Below are 19529 nucleotides of genomic sequence, written 5' to 3' on the forward strand. Positions count from 1 at the left end.
CCGGTACCAGAAGATTGGGATCATTCCCTACATATTTTCAGACCACAATACTTTGAAACTAGAACTCAGTCACAAGAGGAAAGTTGGAAAGAACTCAGATACATGGAGGCTAAAGAGCATCCTACTAAAGAATGAATGGGTCAACCAGGAAATTAAAGAAGAATTAAATTCATGGCAACAAATGAAAATAAAAACACAGCTGTTCAAAATCTTTGGGATGCAGCAAAGGCAGTCCTAAGAGAAAAGTATATAGCAACACAAGCCTTTCTAAAGAAACAAGAAAGGTCTCAAATACACAACCTAACCCTACACCTAAAGCAGGTGGAGAAAGAACAGCAAATAAAGCCTAAACCCAGCAGGAGAAGAGAAATAATAAAGATCAGAGCACAAATCAATGAAATAGAAACCAAAAGAACAGTAGAACAGATCAACAAAACTAGGAGCTGGTTCTTTGAAAGAATTAACAAGATTGATAACCCCCTGGCCAGACTTATCAAAAAGAAAAGAGAAATGACCCAAATCAACAAAATCATGAATGAAAGAGGAGAGATCAAAACCCACACCAAACAAATACAATTATAAGAACAAATTATGAGCAACTATATGCCAGCAAATTAGATAATCTGGAAGAAATGGATGCATTCCTAGAGATGTATCAACCACCAAAACAACCAGGAAGAAATAGAAAACCTGAACAGACCTATAACCACTAAGGACATTGAAGCAGTCATCAAAAATCTCCCAACAAACAAAAGCCCAGGGCCAGATGCCTTCCCAGGGGAATTCTACCAAACATTTTTTTTTCTACCAAACATTTAAAGAAGAAGTAATAACTATTCTTCTGAAATTGTTCCAAAAAACAGAAATGGAAGGAAAACTTCCAAACTCGTTTTATGAGGCCACCATTACCTTGATCCCCAAACCAGACAAAGACCCCATCAAAAAGGAGAATTACAGACCAATATCCTTGATGAACATGAATGCAAAAATTCTCACCAAAATACTAGCCAATAGGATCCAACAGTACATTAAAAGGATTATTCACCACAACCAAGTGGGATTTATCCCTGGGCTGCAAGGTCGGTTCAACAACTGCAAATCAATCAATGTGATACAATACATTAATAAAAGAACAAGAACCATATGATCCTCTTAATAGATGCAGAAAAAGCATTTGACAAAGTAGAGCATCCTTTCTTGATCAAAACTCTTCAGAGTATTGGGATAGAGGGTACCTACCTCAATATCATAAAAGCTATCTATGAAAAACCCACAGCAAATATCATTCTCAATGGGGAAAAACCGAGAGCTTTCCCCTAAGGTCAGGAACATGGCAGGGATGTCCACTATCACCATTGCTATTCAACATAGTATTAGAAATCCTAGCCACAGCAATCAGACAACAAAAAGAAATCAAAGACATCCAAATTGGCAAAGAAGTCAAACTCTCACTCTTTGCAGATGATATGATACTTTATGTGGAAAACCCAAGACTCCACCCCAAAACTGCTAGAACTCATACAGGAATTCAGTAAAGTGGCAGGATATAAAATCAATGCACAGAAATCAGTGGCATTCCTATACACCAACAACAAGACAGAAGAAAGAGAAATTAAGGAGTCGATCCCATTTACAATTGCACCCAAAACCATAAGATACTTAGGAATAAATCTAACCAAAGAGGCAAAGAATCTGTACTCAGAAAACTATAAAATACTCATGAAAGAAATTGAGGAAGACACAAAGAAATGGAAAAATGTTCCATGCTCATGGATTGGAAGAACAAATATTGTGAAGATGTCAATGCTACCTAGAGCAATCTACACATTCAAAGCAATCCCCATCAAAATACCATCCACTTTTTTCAAAGAAATGGAACAGATAATCCTCAAATTTGTATGGAACCAGAAAAGACCCCGAATATCCAGAGGAATGTTGAAAAAGAAAAGCCAAGTTTGCGGCATCACAATTCCGGACTTCCCGCTCTATTACAAAGCTGTCATCATCAAGACAGTATGGTACTGGCACAAAAACAGACACATAGATCAATGGAACAGAATAGAGAGCCCAGAAATGGACCCTCAACTCTATGGTCAACTAATCTTCGACAAAGCAGGAAAGAATGTTCAATGCAAAAAAGACAGTGTCTTCAACAAATGGTGTTGGGACCTTGTGGTGTTGGACAGCCACATGCAGAAAAATGAAGCTGTACCATTTCCTTACACCACACACAAAAATAGACTCAAAATGGTTGAAAGACCTAAATATGAGACAGGAGTCCATCAAAATCCTAAAGGAGAACACAGGCAACAACCTCTTCCACCTCAGCCGCAGCAACTTCTTCCTAGAAACATCGCCAAAGGCAAGGGAAGCAAGGGCAAAAATGAACTATTGGAGTCTCATCAAGATAAAAAGCTTTTGCACAGCAAAGGAAACAGTCAACAAAACCAAAAGACAACCGACAGAATGGGAGAAGGTATTTGCAAATGACATATCAGATAAAAGACTAGTATCCAAAATCTATAAAGAACTTATCAAACTCAACACCTAAAGAACAAATAATCCAATCAAGAAATGGGCAGAAGACATGAATAGACATTTTTCCAAAGAAGACATCCAAATGGCCACCAGACACATGAAAAAGTGCTCAACATCGCTCGGCATCAGGGAAATCCAAATCCAAATCTCAATGAGATATCACCTCAAACCAGTCAGAATGGCTAAAATTAACAAGTCAGGAAATGACAGATATCGGTGGGGATGCAAAGAAAGGGGAACCCTCCTACACTGTTGGTGGGAATGCAAGCTGGTGCAGCCACTCTGGAAAACAGTATGGGGATTCCTCAAAAAGTTGAAAATAGAGCTACCCTACAACCCAGCAATTGCACTACTGGGTATTTACCCCAAAGATACAAATGTAGGGATCCGAAAGGGTATATGCACCCCTATATTTATAGCAGCAATGTCCACAATAGCCAAACTATGGAAAGAGCCAAGATATCTATCAATAGATGAATGGATAAAGAAGATGTGTGTACACACACACACACACACACACACACACACACACACACTGGAATATTATGCAGCCATCAAAAGGAATGAAATCTTGCCATTTACAACGATGTGGATAGAACTGGAGGGTGTTATGCTGAGTGAAATAAGTCAATCGGAGGAAGACATGTATCATATGACTTTACTGATATGAGGAATTCTTAATCTCAGGAAACAAACTGAGTGTTGCTGGGGTGGGGGAGGGATGGGGTGGCTGGGTGATAGACATTGGGGAGGGTTTGTGCTATGGTGAGTGCTGTGAATTGTGCAAGACTGTTGAATCACAGATCTGTACCTCTGAAACAAATAATACAATATATGTTAAAAAAAAAAGAAGATAGCAGGAGGGGAAGAATGAAGGGGGGGAAATCAGAGGGGGAGACGAACCATGAGAGATGATGGACTCTGAAAAACAAACTGAGGGTTCTAGGGGGGCGGGGGGTGGGAGGATGGGTTAGCCTGGTGATGGTGATGGGTATTAAGGAGGGCATGTTCTGCATGGATCACTGGATGTTATATGCAAACAATGAATCATGGAGCACTACATCAAAAACTAATGATGTAATGTATGGTGATTAACATAACATAATTAAAAAAAGAGTATATGTGGGAATTTCTTGGTTTTTGCAACTTTTGGTAAGTTTGAAATTTTATAAAATGATAGTTTAAAATATCAGACAATATGCCTCTCTTCATTAACAAAATGAAAGAACAAAGTCTCGAGATCATCTCAATACATAGAAAAAATTATTGATAAAATTCCAATTTCACTCATAATAAACTCTATTATAAACTAGGAGTAGACGGATTTCTTTTTTAATTTGGTGAAGGCTATCTACAAATAATTGGAGCAAATATTGTACTTAATAGTAAAATATAGAAATATTTCCCCTGAAATGTCCATTGCCACTTCTGACCAACAATACAGAAGTTTCTAGCTAATGAAATAAATCAAGAAAGAGAAATAAAAACTAGGCATTGGAAAGAAAAAGAAATTCCATTATTCATATATGATATGATTGAGTTCACTGAAGAAAGCAAACAAATCTATGGATACACTACTTTAATAAGTGAGCTTGGCAAATATTAAAAATGTGGAGTCAGTATACAAAAATCAGTTGTATTTCTAGCTAACAGCAATAAATATAAAAAGAAAAACAAGATATTTTAAATGATACTATTTACTGAATATAAAAATATTTTAAATATATATGAATAAATCTAAAAATGGTGTGCAAGATACAGAAAAGTACAAAATATTGCTCAGGAAATTAAAGAAAACTAAAAAATGGAAGGGTATGCCATGATTCAGATTAGATGATTTCAGTGTTTTACATTGTTCTCTCTACATTGATATACAGATTACAATTTCCCAATTGGGTAAAGTGACAATATGACTTTAGAAATTATTTGAAAAATTAAAGGGCCAAAAATAGTATCTTATAGATAATAAAGTTGGAAGATTTATATGTCCACATATTAAGATTATTATAAAGCCACTCTAAACCAGTGTGTTAATGGTACAAGGATTGAAATATAGGTTAGTGGATCAGAACAGGAACAAAACTATGTATTCCTGATTACTTGATTTATTATGATATAACCTTGCAAAATACAGTCTTTTCAATAAATGGTGCTGTATCAATTGATTGTCCATATGGAAAAAAATAAAACTGACTGGTACTGCACACTTATAAGTAAATTCCTGGTAGATATACATATAAATTCAAAAGATAAAAATTAAAGTATCTATGTAGAATGATGCTGCCCAGTAAGGTAGCCATTAATTATATGTGGCTATTTAATTTTAAGTTAACTAAAGTTAAAATAAAAAATTCAGTTCCTTAGTTGCACTAGCCACATTTCAAGTGCTCAGTTACATGTGGCTAGCAGTGAGTGAATTGAACAACAAAGTTATAGAACATGTCGTCTCTGAACAAAGTTTTCTTTTTTTTCTGAACAAAGTTTTCTTAGTGTTGGTAGATTATATGAAACTATCTCTATGACATAGAGCTAGGAAAATAATATGCCAACCATAAAGGGGAAATTGACTTAATGCATAAAGAACTCTTAAAATGGAGAATAAAAGGAAAAAAGAAGAAAAATAGACAAAATCATGAATAGTGTACACAAAATGATATACAAATGACTTTTTAATATGTGGAAAAGAGTGCTGTATCACTCAAGAGAAAAAATATACACTGATGTATCAATTTTTACTGATCAAATTGACTAAAAGATTGACCACAGACTGTTCTAGATGAGTAGAGAAAAAGGGCACTCCCATACATTACTAGTGGGAGTGCAAAATGGTATAACCACAAATGGAGAGGAATTTGGGATTATTTTTAAAAATTATATATTCATTTACTTTTTGATCCAGCAATCACATTTCTGGGAATTCAGTCTGAAGATACAATCCCAGGAATACAAGTAAACATACACACAAGATTATTCATTGTGACATTAGCAAAAAATTAGAAACTTGAATGCCATGTAGAAAGCTAAATATACTCTGGCATATTCACATTGTAGTATTATGTAATCATCCAAAAATTAATAAAAATATTGATAAAGATCTCTTTAAAGTGACATGGAGTAATTTCTAGGTTATATTATTATAAGGAAAAAACAAGGTGCAAATTCTTATGTATAATATGCTACCTTTCCTTTAAGAACTAAGAAGAATTTAGAATTTTATATATATATATATACACACACATATATAATGTGTATACATATATGCTTAAATGTAAGTAAACATCTAAATATATTTAAAATTTTATATATCAAATATAAATAAATATTTAATATATTTGCTTATATATACACATATACATACATACACACATACATACATACACATACATATATATACACATACATATACATATGCATGTGTATATACATATGTGTATATAAGGTTAGTTTTGCCAAAACAAATACAGGTATAGTGAACCAGAAAATAATGATACTGATTATCACATGAATTAGGTGGAAGGAATAGGGATCTGTGATTTCTCTGAGTATATATTTTATATAGTTTTGATTTTGAGCCATGTGTTTTTGCAAATTCAAAAAAATTAAAAAGGTTGAAGAAAAGAAACCTGGTACTGAAGACAAGCAGAACCAAATAAATTTGTATCTCATTAATTACAAAGAAGAAAAATAATCCACGTAACTTTGGAATGCTGTATTCTGACTATATGTCATCAGAGGGATATACTCTAAGGATAAAGAGAATTGTAGAAAAATTATGAATTTTACTTACACGGTATGTTTTTGGTAATGCTATGGGTGTAGCAATTCTGAAATTATTTTATAGGATTGAACAAATAAGTAAATATGTTAATGTTGCAGGCAAAAAGGGAAGCTGTACAAATGGCATGAGAGTCAAAAACATAGAGATGGAATACAAAACCAAGAAGTAGATGAGGTTTCTCATTGTGTAGTGACAGGAAGATATGACATTTAAGAGAGATGTGAATAGTAACCAGAATCATACTTTAAATTCTTGTGTTTGTCTTTGGAATGCAAATCTCAAGAATTAATAAGTATCTCTTGAATCAATATCACTTAGTTTCAAGTGAAATGGATTTTGTTTAAAATTAAAAATGCCCAATAAAAAGTATGGAATAGTATTTTGTAAGTACGTATATATTTCTTAGAATTATTCTAAAATTTTGGACTATGTGGTTAAACTCGGCAATTTTTACATTTATGAGCTTTTGAAAAATAAATTTTTTTTCCTATAAACTGGTAAACTTGACACTGAACATTAGATGTAATGCAAGAGTCAGAATTGAGATGTTCCAGGACCAAATTTATCTTGTGGACCTTGAGAATATTCAAGTAGTCACATAGAGTGGCAACTTGCAATAATAAACCTTCCAATAATATGAATTTGGATATACAGTATCATAATCAGAGATTAGCCCCTGTTCTTGGAAGTCGGCTCACCTATGTCATTTCATTAACCTCATGAAAACATGACTGCATTTTATGTAATTAATTTTTTCTCCTTATAACATTATGGTAAAATTTTATTGTATATGTTTATCAAAGTTATTTATTGACTAGTGTTAGGCATGTAACTAACTACATCTTTTATGGCTAAAAATATTTCTTGGAAAGATTAAATAAAGCTATGTTTGTCTGTATTATAATGTTCACATCCATTTTCTGAATGAACAAATCATTAGTGAAAATATGTGGATGTTTCTCTTCAGAATGGTAGTTGGTAATGACATGGATTGAGCATGGTATCTGTGTCTGTCTGATTACATCTCACATTAACAGAAAATTAAGCCTACTTAAAGAAAAATTCTTCATTTGGCCTCTTTAGAAGCAGAGCCTGAGATGGGAATTCTCATGCAAGGGATTATTGAAGGATGGATCTCAGGGATTTATTGGAGGGGGAGAAAACAGGGAAAGTAGGTAAAGAAGGATATGCTTCTAGGAGGAGTCTAGACTCAAGCCTGATCCTATGGAAGTTCTGGAGAGTATATCACATTAGAGTTTGACCCACCTTGGAGGCAAGAGGCTAGGCTTTTAAATCCCCTGCTAGTTTTTGGCCCTGGTCTGGGGTAAATCCTAGGCGTCTCTAAGCAAGGCAGTCAACTGGAGAAGTTGCTATCAACTAAAGGCAGTCTTCTGGAGAAGTTGCAGATGTGAGTGTCAGCAGCCAATGCTTGCAGCAGTTAGGGTGTGGATGTATTAGGCCACTAAAGGGAGTCTTGGTGAGCACTAACAGCATTAACAGGAGAAAAAATGGGGAGTTTGTAATCATCAGTTTTCTTGCCTATATTATACTATACCGTTAGAACTACGCTTTCCTCCCGCATCCTGCCAATTGCATTTCTGAGCTTTGCTCCTGCTCAAGACTTGTCTAGAAATACCTAGACTTCCTTTTCTGCATCATGCTCATTGGGCACAAAATAGAAGCTGTTTCACCCACAAATAAGGAATAGCACAGCAATTATATTTTAAAGGTAGAGACCCCCCCTTTTTAGGTAATGTAAAGATAACATTGGAAGATAAAAAATGAGAGTTTTGAATCCACTTGGATTGTTCTTCCACTGATAGAAAATTGTTATCTCTCTTTACCCCTACGTTGGAAATCTGGGAGGTATGTGACTGACAAATGGCATCTTCATGTAAATGGAAAACTCATTATTTAATCATCTGTAAATAAAATGTTAGGATTGTTTTTATACATCTTTAAGTGTTGTCAATTCTGAATAGGGAATGTAAGTTGAAATTAAGTTACAGTGTATAGAAAATATGGATGTACTTCCCAATATCAATTCTTCCCTTTTTCTATCTTAATAGAGTGCTTGAATTTTAGCTGGGTAGTTGACCACACAGAATAAAGACATTTTCAAGTCTATCTTGGAGTTATGTGTGGCCACATGACTAAATTTGGTCAAAGGAATTTGACTGGATATATTCAGCCTCTGAATCATGACCTTCAAAGGAAGATGCATGCCTTTTCTCTCCTTCCTCCTTCTTTTCCCCCTTCTGCCAGTTGGAATGTAGATATCATGGTGTCTACTCCTTGATTACATGGATGAAAGCAAGATCTTAGGGATGGCAGAGCAATAAGATAGAAGTCTGGTCTCTGACACTGTTGAGCTTTCATACCAGCACTGGGATGCTACAGTCTAGTTTGTTACATGAGAGAGAAGTAAAGTTCTGTCATGTTTAAATAACTTTTATTTTGGGTTTCTAGTCCAGCAATTGAATCTATGCTCTAAGTCAGTAGTCTATCTAACCTTTTTCAGTATCATTATATACTCTGACATACTTGACAACAAGGTAGAGATGGATCTCTTCTTTATATTGGAAAAGAAAAACTTGAATAATTTCAGGCAGCATTTTTGATCTCTTGGTTTTATTGAAATTGAAATTTTATTGAAATGATAATTTTTAAGCTGGGACTAAAGCTATGATCAACAAAATATTATTTTACCAACAGAGACTTAATCAGGTAGTTTGAATAAGAACCAGCTATTAATCACAGGGGGTATAGAGTAGTTCATGTTTATGAAAAGCTCTAAAAGTGCCACATAAAAGCACAAGATATCATAATGCATTTACTTTGTGACAAAGATTGTAAAATTGAAGATGACTATAGCAAGTATGCAGAAAAAAATTCATCTAGAAACAAAGTAAAAGCATATATCTTAAAGGAAATAGAAGTGAATGGTAAACTGCTCTTTCTACAAATTGTCTCTACATATCTCAATCACACATTATTGTTAGGAGCATTATGGTCTGAAACTTTATAAAAATGGAGTATTTGAATACAGAACATCTTATTAAACATCAATTTGCAATAGCAACAATATCTTTGAAACAGGGACGTATATGTTTATTGCCCCAAACCTGGGATATGTTGTACCAATCTAGAGAGGGGAAAACATTAGCTTTCCTAGTTGAAGCTACAAGTTTTCCAAAGTACAGTATTTCAAGAAATGTTGTCAAGATTAGAGGTTACATTGTAAATAAGTTGAATTGAAAATATCTCTTCTTACGTAACACAATTTCAACTTCAATACACCTGGTTCCAGTGAAGAAAACAAAGTTCTTTGAAGAACTAAGTCATCATAATGAAACATAAAGATTAGTAGGAGGCATGGGTAGTTTGAAAACTGAGCTGAATTATTGACTTAAGACGATTTTTTAACTGGGTATAATATGAAAAAGACTTGTGTCAGTAAGTCATCCATAGAAATATGATAGAGGAAAGAAAGCAATAGTGATAGTAATTTTTCTACATTAGAATGTGAGCTAAAACAAAATTATTAAGCTTAAAAGGAAATAAAACTGCAATAATGCTCATACTATGTGTTTATTTTATGAAAAGTGTTACTTTAGTATTAGTCTTAAATGTTGGCGTTAGTATTAAACATTTAGAAACAATTTTTTTCATATTTCTATGGACTAGGTTTCTGGTTGAAGCTTATAAGTATATTGTACTAAGACTATATGACAGGTGCTGAGCAAATTGTAAGAGATAGAAAGATGAATAAGACAAGATGCTTCCCTCAAATCTTTGAAGGTGTAAAGATACACATTCTGGGAGTGTAGACTTGCACAGGCATTCTAAAGAGCAATCTGTTAGTAGTTAGCTAAATTGGGAATATAAATAAATGTGACCCAGCAGTGTCCTCCTAAATATATGTTTCAGGGAAATTCTCACATGTGTCCATTAAAAAACATGCACTAGAGTATTCACTACAATATTGTTTGTGGTAACAGGGAGTTGGAGGCAATCTAGGTAAATGCTACTAATAGTTCTCACTGTAAAATGCTATTCAGTAATTGGAGGCAAAGGAACAGATGGAAGTATACTCACATGATAGACCATATAAACAGCTTGGGTTGACAGAGTAAAAATCAAGTCAGTTGAGTGTAATAGCATTAATGTCATTAGTTAAAAACATATGCATGTAAAATAATGTTGCATATTTTACAAGTACACCTAAAGATGAAAGATTATACTTTAAACACTTTAAAATGAATGGCCATTAGGAAAGAAGAAAGTTGAAGTGCAGATAGAGAATGAAAGGAGATAAATAAACAAATAAATAAAATGAAAGAAAAATAAATAAGAACTCAAAAGAGGGTCCTTTGTCAGAAAATGATGGTATTGGGTCATTGCTATAGACTGGATGTTTGTGTCCCCTGCACTTCCCCTTCCCCAACTTATATGTTGAAGCCCTAATCCCCACTGTGATGGCATTTGGAGGTGAGGCTTTGGGAAGGAATTTGATTTTGAGGGTGGAACCTTCGTAAATGGGATTAGTGCCCTTATAAATAAGAGATGCGAGAGAGATGATCTCTCTCTTCACTATGTGAGGCCATAGCCAGAATGAGAGCCCTCATCAGGAACCCAACCATATTGACACCCAGATCTCAGACTTTCAGCCTCCAGAATCATGAGAAATAAATATTATTTGTTGTTTGAGGCACCCAGTCTATGGTAATTTGTTGTAGTATCCCAAACCGACTAAGACAGTCATGAACTAGTTGAAGAGAATAAGCACTCTACACCTTACATAAATATAACTGCGATTAAAACAATTCTGAGTTTTGCTTCTAATAATAAGGTGGTTTAGATATTTTGAAAAAGTTTTATTACCAAACAACTGAAAGTACTAGAATGAAAAGTCAAATATTCTGGCTGAGTTTGCAAAAAAAGAATAGCAGGAAAATTCTGTGGAGAGAAATGGCCACCAGCGTGATGAGCATAAACTAATGCTAGGCCTGCTTTGAGAAACATTCTGAGGTTTAAAAAAATGTAAAGGAGGGGTGCCTGGGTGGCCCAGTCTGTTAAGCGTCTGCCTCCAGCTCAGGTCATGATTCTGAGGTCCTGGGATAGAGCCCCATGTTGAGCTCCTTGCTCAGTGAGTAACCTGCTTCTCCCTCTTCCTCTGCTCCCCTGCTCCTGCTCTCTCTCTCTCTCAAGTAAATAAATAAAATCTTAAAATAAAATAAAAAAAACCATAAAGGAGGCAAGGCCTTGGATCCACCTAAGTACAGTGTAGGAACTCTTGAAATCCAGACCCTTGAAAGTCAAAAACTTTGTTGAAAATGAGGGCTACCAAAATCCATTCACTTGCAAATAGAGAATCTATACCCATAGTCCTACACTTATGAAGGTGTGGCATTTGCACTTACACTGCCTGGGTGATACAAGAAATTTCAAGTAAAAAATAATTTTAAAGTGTTCTTAGGTTTTTCATGCCCAGAATGCCTGGCAGGAAGAAGTACATACCCTCTTTAGCAGGTTATACCTCAATTCACACTCCTCTGGATACTTATAGATTAAAGTCTCTTATACAAACCAAAATTAAAATTATGTAGGGAAACCAGGTAAGAGAAAGAGTTCAAGAAAAACATATAAAAGAGAACTAAACCTCCCAAGTTCAAATTTTTGAATTAAATAAAGAACACAAAGTGATTATATTAAAAATTATTCAAGAGGCAAAATGTGGGCCCAAAATAAGAGTAACAATTAAAAAACCATAAAAATGATTAGGCAGTACCTTTGTAAAAGGTATCAAATGGAACTCCTAGAAATGAAAAAGTATATATAATAATTGAAACTGAACATGAAATCAGTGGTTTAGACAGCAATTAGAGATAGTTGAAGAACAAATTAGTTAAATGGCAGATTAACCAGAAAAAATTGTCAAATAAAGTAGAGAAATAAAGGAGGTGGAAAATATGAGAAAGATGTAAGAGCCATGGAGATAAGAGTAGTTATTCAAAGATACATCTATTTGGATTTCCAAAGGAAAGAGTAGAGAGAATGGAGGCAAAATAGTAATGACGACATAGGGACTGGTTACAGACTGAACGATCAGAATCAAGAATCAAAAATGAAACCCAAAGAAGATAAATAAAAGGAGATTCACATTTAGATACATTAGAGTGAAACTGTAGAGGACCAACGACATTAGAAAATCTTAGAATTAGCCACAGAGGGAAAAAGAGAAATAATCTAACAAGGAAGAACAATTATAGTAGAAGCTGACTTTCTTATAGTTATCAAAAGTCATATGAAAGGGAAATAATATCTGAGAGACAATTACTGTCAATGTAAAATTCTGCATTGTGCAAAATTATGGTTCCAGAATGTGTTTGAGATGAAGATGTTTTTCAGACAAGAATTTGCCATATACTGATTAGAGGAAATTCTCAAAGGTTAATTAAGGCAGAAAGGAAATGATCCCAGAAAAATAATGTAGGGTGAAAGAAAGAATGGTGAGTAAATGTAAAAAAATGAGTAGGTTGTTCTAAACAAATAATCATTGTGTAAACAGTAATAGTAATCTCCACTTTTGGGGCTAAAAATGATAACTAACAATGACAGACAAGATGGAATTGGAATTACTGGAGTTTAAGATTTCTGAAATATGTGTATCATTCGGAAGTGTAGAAATGTTAACTTTTAAAGAAAAGAGCTGGTAACTCTAGATATTAAGTATAATACACATATTAAATTTTACTGTTTGAGAGGAACTTGGTAACCAAAAACCTTTACCACTGTGTAAGTCAGTGTGTATTTCCTAAAAACAAGAACATTGTTTTATAGAACTACATTACAGGTACAATATTATTATCAAATCTATCGCTCTTCAACTATTGTGAATTGTTCTACTGGTGCTTTTAAAGCAAAAGCAAAAACAAAACAACAACAACAAAAAAAACCCACACATTTTTTGGTCTGGAATCTATTCCATGCCTTTGTCATTTTTTTAAAGATTTATTTATTTGAGAGAAAGAGTGAAGAGAGGGGCGGGGCGGGGGGGGCAGAAGAGGGAGAGAGAGAATCTCAGGCAGATTCCCGGGGCTCGATTCCATGACCCTAATAGCATGACCTGAGCCAAAATCAAGAGTCGGACACTTAACTGACTGACCCACCCAGGCACCCCTGTCATGTTTCTTTATTTCCCTAAATCTGGAATAGAACCCGATCTTTCTTTGTCTTTCATAACCTATATATTCAAAGAGGACAGGTCAAATTTTTGTTAGAATGTTGTTCAATTTGGGATTGCCTGATGTTTCATAATGATTAAATTAATTAATAATTAGGTCATTTAGTCTTCACAATGATTCTGTGAAGGATGTTTTTTATAGATGAAAGAGCAGGGCGCCTGGGTGGCTCAGATGGTTAAGCGTCTGTCTGCCTTCGGCTCAGGTCATGATCTCAGGGTCCTGGGATGGAGTCCCGCATTGGGCTCCTTGCTTAGCAGGGAGCCTACTTCTCCCTCTGCCTCTGCCTGCCGCTCCCCCTGCTTGTACTCCCCCTGTCTCTCTCTCTCTGACAAATAAATAAATAAATAAAATCTTAAAAAAAAAAAAAAGAAAGCGCAGAATCACAGAGAAGTTAAGTGACACACCTACTTGTAAATAGTGGAGTTGAGATTCAAATCCATATGAATGTCACCAGATAATCTTAAGTGGCGTGTATGCAGGAAGCCTTCAAATATTTGCTGAATGAACAGTCTTTATCTCTTAAGTGTAGAGCTGTTGGGGTGCTTCGTGTAGCTGACATGATGATATGTCTTCCAAAGTAATTCTGGAAATACCCATAGTCCATTTTCTTAGTACTTCAATTGCAAGCCTGTCCTGGGTAGCCTCCTCAAAGCCTCACTATCTTTCCTATCCTTTTGTATGATGACTGTACTCCAGTCCAGTTTGGCAGGTGTCATTGCATCTAGCAGTGAAAAAGTCCTATTTGGACTGGCTTTGAGGTATGCTTTGGAGCATTTTTGTGTTTCTTGTATGCCCATCTCCCTTGCTGCTTACATCATAGTATTTTGCCAAATCCTATTTATATCCGTGCCCTTTTCTGGTGCTGCATAAAGGTGCATAATTTTTCCGCCAACCTTCTCTGCTCTTGGTCTAGGTCATTTTGCATGCAATCTGTACCTTTTTCCTACAGAAAAGCTGTTCAAGTTCTCTGTCTAATCTTGTCTCCTTGTCCCATTAACGTGTCTGCTAATAGCAGGGCCTATTCCTTCATCCAGTTGTACAGAGAGCAGGTACCTGTTCCCAAGTATGGCATTTGGAATTTAGTTCATCAAGACTTTCTTGAACTTAGCATTCTTTGCAATCCCCATAGAAAAGCATGCTTTTTATTTTGTTTATATTTTCATTGTTACCACAACAATGAAGGTGTTTCATATACATTGCACTCTAACCTGATGCTTAAATGTCTTTCTTGCCTTAATGGAAAGACTGATGAAGCATAATCTGTTTAACAATAATAGCCTGATAATTTTTGTTTTATAATGTGTTATAATTCACATTTTGATTATTTCTTCTCTCTGTAGTCTCTCAAAAGTTTTTTCATTATAAGTTTAATATAATGAAAAGTAGAGAAAAATGTTTGTATTATACCTAAATCAATAAAATAGTCTCACTGACAATAAGACAAAATATTTAGATTTAAATTTTAAAATATCTTAACCATTTTTGTGGAATTTTTGTCATCATTTATTATAATTATTTATATAGATAGATAGGTAGAGATATATAGATAGTTCTCCCAGTGTTGAGATTTTTCAATAAAATCACCAAATCAGTTTAATTTTATTTACTAACTTTGAATAAGTCATTGAGAAAGAGAGGAAATAGTAGGCATATGATATGTATTTAGGAAATGAAATCAGTAGATGTTATTGACATTATATGATTTTACAAGAGAGAGAGGTTTCTGGATCTGACAATTACAGGGCTGTAATCCTTTTAAATATGTAAGGGAATATAGTAATCAAAGGAGATTTTAAAGGACAAATAAGTTATTTTTAAGAAAGTTAAACAAAATGATAAAACCAGTAGGTGGCAAGATATGAAATACAACCCATATTAAACCCCAGGCTACTGTGTGTCATTCTTTCCACATACAGATTAAGGAGCCCAACAAGCAAATTTTGGACAGGAGATACAGATTTTGTGAGTCATTGGCTTATAGAAGCTAATCGAATTTGTGGTTGTGGATATGCTAATTAAAAATAATTTTAATTTCAAATGAGGTATTAAAGACATGGCAAAATTGCATTAACATTATTTTCATACACAAACCCTAAAATTTTTAATAATTTCCAGATGACATATCAATTTCCTTTGATATGATATATTCGGCTCCTGACTCTCATGATTGAATATGAAAGGCCCTCATTCTCCTCCTCTCTCCTTACTTCCTTCTCTCTCTCCCTCCCTAATATTCTAATAAACACCTATAAAGCAAATTCCCAAACTAAAAACTAGAAAATTGACTATAACTTACAATTATATATATAGTTCTCTCTCATTCTGTCCGCTTGTCTTCCTTCACCTATAGTAACCACTCTCTTGAATCCCATGTTTTATTCCTTTCTATCCCTTTTCTTCTTGATGGATATTTCAGTTGTTTCCACTTTTAGCCAAGTGTGAATAGTTCTACTATGAATATTTGTTGTACATGTACATGTTTGAGAGTTTTCTCAAAGGAGTGTACATGTGATTGTTAATTTTCTGTGTCAAGTTGTGTGAATGATGGGTACCCAAATTAAACATTGTTTCTGGGTGTGTCTGTGAAGTTGTTTTCAGATGAGATTAGTATTTGAATCAGTGACTCAGTAAAGTAGATTGCCCTTTCCAGCACGGCAAGTATTGTCTATTACTCGAAGGGCCTGAATAGAATGAAAGATGGAAGAAGGAGGATTTCATACCTTTTTTGCATGTCTTACTGACTGAGCTGGACATCTTATCTCATCTTCTTCTGCCCTTGGACTGGGATTTACATTACTGGCCCTCCTGGCTCTCAAGCCTTTGGATTCTGGCTGAACTATACCACTGGCTTTTCTGGGTTTCCAGTTTGCAGATGGCAGATCATGAGACTTCTCAGCCTGCATAATTGCATGAGCCAATTTCTCATATAAATCAGTCTCTCTCTCTCTCTCTCTCTCTCTCTCTCACTCTCTAAATACCTGTATACTAATACAGGAGTGAAATTTCTAGATAATAGGGTAAGCTTATGTTTTCCTAAGGTAGTTGTACTGATTTACATTCTTACTGGTAGTATGTGAGAATTCCAGTTGCTCCATTACTTCATAAACATGTAGTGTTATTTGGCTTCTAAATTTTCATTTGGCTAAATGTTTAATGATATCATATTGTGGTTTTTATTTGCATTTCCCTGATGATTGATGAAGTTGAACACTTTTTTCTTTCATTTATTGGCCTTCTTGATATAATTTTTTGGTGAAGTATCTGTTGAAGGCTCTTGATCTTTTACTTATCCTTTTTGCCTTTTTGTTTTACAGATTTATAAGAGTTCTTTATAATTTCTAGATGAGTCCTTCATTTTTCTGGAAGATTTTAATTATGTAGCCACAAGTACCAATCTTTCCCATTATAGTTTATGGTTTGTGTGTGTGTGTGTTGTATGAGATACACTTTTCTTCTTCCAAGATTATAAACATATTTCTCATATTTTGTTACAAAGTTTGATGCAAGGAAATTTTCTTTTTTTCCAGTCATGATTTTATGTTAATTAATTGATGTATTCTGTATTTTTTTCTGGGTTTGGTTTGGCTACAGTATGGTTAGTGTGAAAAGTCACGGGTGATACCAAAATGTTCTCAGTGAAACACTTTGAATCCAGAAGTTGCATTTTTCTTCCCTATCTCCCTAGTTGGTCTCATCGAGTCTCATAGCTCTTAAAACTATTTATATGATGATGATTCCCAAATTCATTATATTCTACCCAGACTTATCAGGTGAGTTTCAGTCTCATGTATTTAAGTGTTTTATGACATTTCTAATTGGCTGAAGTAGGTCTCAGGGTTGTCTGTGTCCTACAATGAAGAGTTTACATAATCTCCATCAGCATGTGCTGGTGTAGAAGCTGATCACATTACTTCTATTTATTGAAGAATTAGTTCCCACAATAAAAGATTTCAAATACAACTTAGCTAATGTAATATAATCTATCCAAAGCAAACCTTTCTATTGATATACACAAGTATAGTGCCTCTGGGAGGGCATCTGCCCTTTGTTGGTGTGGGTATGAGTGCTCTCTCCCTCTCTGATGAGTTCCTGATCCATTGCAGATAAGGGTAGATATGAGGTTCTCAGCAGACTCAGGTCCAGAGCCTTAGACCAGAGGCTAGGGGCTTGATCTTCTAGCTTTAATAGAGTGAAGGGACTTCATGTGTTCCCGTGGTAAGAGCAGGTGTCACTGAGCTGTGAAAATTCAAGGTTTCTATGCTTAGTGAACCCAATTATGTCAGTCTTATATTTGAATAGTAAACATGTTAATTCTGCTATTTCCACCCAACTATTTGAGGGTTTATGTATATGTAAATTAAACAATGCTGGTATGTTTATCAGAGAAGAGACTGGTACATGTGGCTCTGCTGCCCCCACTCATCTAGCTATAAGTTTTATGTATTTTCACAATGAGCAACCTAATTAATGTTGAACCCTGTATGGTATTGTGTCCTTCACTGACATAGAAAGCTCTTATGGATTTGTACTGATAAGCTGCCAGGGCCAGGAGTAGAACTTAGAATCAGTTTACATATACAAACACTCTAGAGCTGCCTCTGAGTTTTTAAACCTGGCATAGACATTGCAGGGATTTTTATTCTTCTCCTCCAATCCTGTCCCTCCTCTGGTCTTCTCCATTTCTTCCCTACTGGCACCAGTGTTCACCCTGCTCAAATGAACCAGGAGATATCCATAAATCCCCTAGATATTAAACATCCATCATTCCCTGTCCAACCCACTAGTAAATACTGTTGATTTTTTCTCCTCCATATATATCAAATATACGCCCTCCACTGCAACTTTCTTAGTCTAGGCTACCTTCATTTCACATCTAGACTGTTGCTCTTATCTGTATCTCTTCACACTTGCCAACCATATATTAATTCAATCTCATGCAACAGTCAGAATGGTAGTTTTCAAAGGAAAACTAGATAAAACTAGTCTCATATATAAAATACTCCCATGGCTTGCCATTGCATTCAGAGTAAAATCCAAATTCCTTGACACAATCTAGAAAGCCCTGCATAGATTGGTCTTTGCCCCTTCACCTCTTGCCACTCTCTCCTTAACTCACTATTTCTTGGCCACACTGGTCTTTTTTTTTAGATGCTTAAATGTGCCCAGCTCTTTTTTATTTGATGGCCCTGTGCTTATGGGTTTCTCTACCTCCAGCTCTTTATATAGCTGACTCATTCATATCCTTCAGGTCTAGGGTTAAAAATGTTCTCAGAGAAGCATATTCTGACCACTTACTTTCTATTGTAATACCCTATTTATTTTATTTAGAGTATTTAAAGAATTATTCATTTTGTTATAAGAACTTGAACATGCCTGAACTATGCATTTAAATTTTAAGGTGTCATCTTCCTAGGGTGAAAGAGATTTTAAACTCAGTCAATCTTGAGGCCTTGTCCCCTCAGGTTAGTGGAAAGATCCAAGGTATTCTGGAAGCCCTGCCATCATGGCAAACCATTCACTCCATTTCTCATTCCAGAGGTGGCTTCTCCTCTCTGAGGACAGGCTTCCTTCCCAAGGTGCTGCCAGGGGCAGGTTCCTGTCTCCACTCCTCCTGGAGCCTACAGCCTTCTCTGCCTTGAACCTCTAGGTATTGCTTTTATTTTCAAGCAAAGTAACCTTCTTTCTAGAATACCTAGTATAATTTTCTCAATTACTTTTGGCATTTTGGAAACAAAAGCTAGAAATTAGCCTAGTTTTAGCTTTTCTTCCTGCCACAAACTTACCCTGGACACTAATGAGGAAGGAAAAGGTTAAAAAAGACTAATATCTTAAAATATTATCCTACAAATTACCATCACAACCAGTGTTGGGCTAATTTCTTTATTGCCCGTCTTCCCTAATAGGTTGGGAGCATAATGAGGCAGGGGCTATAGCTGTCTTGTTCATCATTTATCTTTAGTGCCTGG

This window comes from Eumetopias jubatus, unplaced genomic scaffold, assembly GCF_037043125.1.
Source record: "Eumetopias jubatus isolate StellerSeaLion01/CBP00866 unplaced genomic scaffold, mEumJub1_p1.0 scaffold_4, whole genome shotgun sequence".
Classification (NCBI taxonomy): Eukaryota; Metazoa; Chordata; class Mammalia; order Carnivora; family Otariidae; genus Eumetopias; species Eumetopias jubatus.